Source organism: Arachis ipaensis, chromosome B01 (genome assembly GCF_000816755.2).
Source record: "Arachis ipaensis cultivar K30076 chromosome B01, Araip1.1, whole genome shotgun sequence".
Taxonomy (NCBI): domain Eukaryota; kingdom Viridiplantae; phylum Streptophyta; class Magnoliopsida; order Fabales; family Fabaceae; genus Arachis; species Arachis ipaensis.
Genome location: NC_029785.2, coordinates 115,759,444 through 115,762,778, shown reverse-complemented (window position 1 = coordinate 115,762,778; position 3,335 = coordinate 115,759,444).

Here is a 3,335-nt window from a genome sequence, read left to right as displayed (position 1 = left end):
ATGTTATATTGAGTTAGGGAGGTCCGGAAGGTTGGTGGAGCGCACACTTGTTTAGCACCCACCATGTCCCAGAACCATCGATAGTTGGATAGCAGACTCATATGCAAGGTCATCCTGCCGTTGATACAGTCCAACCCCTCCATCAGCATCCCTGTCCTGCAAAGTGCGGTCCAAGCGAGCTATCACTTCAGACCCTCCTACAGAAAGGTGTGGATGGAAAAGCAGAAGGCAATTGCTCAGATCTACGAGGATTGGGAGGAGTCATACAACAAGGTGTCGAAACTGCTTCAGGCATTGCAGAGTTGTTTCCCTGGAACTATCTGTGAGCTACGGGCCGTATCGTACTACGACAGGCACCTTTTGGTCCGCGACTGTAGCATGTTTGATAAAGTATTTTGGGCTTTCCCATCATGTGTTGAGGCCTTCAAGAATCGCAAGCCGTTTGTTTCCGTCGATGGCACGCATCTGTATGGAAAATACGGCGGGGTGTTGCTTATTGCAGTGGCACAAGACGGCAACAACAATATTCTGCCTATTGCCTTTGCCATTGTGGAGTCCGAGAGTACCGAGTCATGGTCTTTTTCTTTACTAATCTGAGACGCCATGTGACCCCCACAAGAAAACCTAGTGGTCATCTCCGACAGGTCACAAGCCATCAAGGCTGCACTCAGTGCCGATGACAGCCTCAAGACAACGCCCGGCACCGCCCAAAGTCCTCAAGTAGTGGGAGCTAACGCAAGTGGACTAAGTTGTTCGACTTGTCTGTCATCAGATAGCCTCCGATTAGTAACATAATGTAGCACCTCGCATACTACCGGAGGGTCTCTAGGTCGTCTGTAGGGGCATCTGGTGAACACGGTCCCACAGCCAAATGATCTTCAACGTGAAGGACTCCCTCCTCTGCACCGCCTGCTGTGGAGCCACCGGAGGCTGGGCTCCCAGCAGCCGCTCCACAAACTGCCACGCCTCCATGTGGTATCACCTAGTGAAGTCACGGAGGCACCCCCAACTGGGTCCCTATGTGCGCGTAGCCCTAGGTGGTACGCTACGTCTTGCACGGTGATGTGGCCTCACCCCACAGGAGATGAAACGTGTGGGTCTCCGGACGCCATCGCTCCACGAATGCCGTAATCAGAGAATTATCGAAAGTAAAATTCCTAAGGGGCACTGTGTCGCCGAATCCAACCTCAGCCAGATACGGGACGATGGCGTCGGGTGGAGGAAGGGTATGAGTCACTCGCCATGGGCAGTAGAAGGCGAGGCCTCTGAAGAGAAAAAAAATATATTCAGAATTATCAAGAAATAATTTTAAAACTTTTATCGGGTCTTCAACGCTTAACGGTCCTCGCTTTATCATTGAATTTTTTAAATAGGCTTCTATATTTTTTTATATTAGATTCTTACACTGTTTTTTAGTTTTGTAATTATATCTTTAGTATAACAAATATTAAAGTTAAATCAATATTTCTTTCTAAAGTAAAGATATTTCTAAGTTCGAACATATTTACATCTTTAATTACATGTTTTTGAGACAAATATTATTCTGTTAATTTTCATACATTTGATATAAAAAAAACCTAACCATAAGGTTATAAGTAATATAATAACTACATTAAAAACAATAAATCTCTAATTATAGATTTGACGAAACTATAACAAATAAAATAGAGTTCCAAACTAATAATTATTCAGTAACAACCTAACACAAGTGAAATAAAATAGAGTTCCAAATTTTTACCAGTGACTTATTCCTAACGCTACAAACTATATTCTAGTTCTTCGCAACAACCCTAACCATGGATACATACAAAAAAATATCTATATGGGATTGCACAAAATTCAACACAACAGAACTAACCTGAAAGTCGGCTGTCCCGGCGTAATGTGAAGTCTCGTTTAGCCTGTTGATGTCTCTATCATTTTTCGCTGCGCGCGCCATCGCAGATTTTGTCGATAATATGGTCAGAAAGGGGTAAAAGAGACGAGAAAGTGGTTGAAAAGTTCAAATTGGAGCCCGGTCTAAAGCTATAAACGACATCTATTTAAAGATGTCTCCCAGCCTTATCTCGTTTACACTGTAAACGATATAATTTTGCATGTATCTCGTTTACATTGTAAAGAGATATACACGTGTCACGTCGACGTGTCTTATCTCGTTTACACTGTAAACGAGATACGTACAAAATTATCTCATTTACTGTGTAAACGAGATAAAATAGGATGGTAGATTTTGGTAATAATTTTTATAAATATTTAATTCAGTAAATATTGAATTTATTTTATTTATTAAAATAAAAAATCCGTTCGTTACGTGCTTTTCTAAAATAAAATAAAAAAATTATTATTTTCTTAAATCCCATTTTTTCAATTTTAATTTTTCAAATACGATTTTTTTTACAGCAAGTTCGCCTTCCCTCGGAAACTCCACTCAAATTTTTCAAAACCCACGTTTTTAATCCTTATCATTGTCTCCAAAATAGTATATAAATCTTCAGACAGTATATAGGAGTACACAAAAATACACAGACAACAAGCATCGCTTCTTCAAAGATTTTTTTAATTATAAATTTAAAAAAACAAATCATATTTAACAATGGCAACCATTATCATCGTCTCCAAAAATACACAGGTACACTGGAATAAGCCATATTTAACAAGAATTTTTTTAATTATAAATTAAAAAAATAACTATTTCTCAAAAATAAAATACGACTTATTCCTGTGTACTCTTATGTACTCTGCAGAAGATGATAATAGTTATCATTGTTAATTTTCCAAACTCAATATGATATATTTGAAGTGAAGTTCGCCAATATAAAATGAACTCTATAAAATTTATAGAATTTGTGGAGGGTTAAAGCGAACTTGCTAATTTTTATAGAATTTATCGGGATACACGGGAATTTGTCCAAATACAAAAAAAAATCATATTTAAAAAATTAAAATTTAAAAATTATATTTAAAAAAATAATAATTTTTTTATTTTATTTTAATAAAAAAACCAATAATATCTACTAGAGGAAAGGAATATTCACACTTGAAACCTTTCAATTTACTTTCTCTCTTTGGTTTTGTTTTTGTTCTTTGTTTTTTGTTTTTTGTTTTTTGTTTTTTGTTTTTTAATGGAAAACGTTGGTTTTGTTTTTGTTCTTTGTTTTTTGTTTTTTGTTTTTTGTTTTTTAATGGAAAACGAAAGCCGTTGTAGTACAGTGTGAAAAGTGAAAACACTTATCTCGTAGGATTCATGACCATGGAAACTTCAAGAACATGTTTTTTAATTATAGATTATTATACAAAATTAAAGGCTCTTTTTTTTTTATATGGAAGTAGAAGTA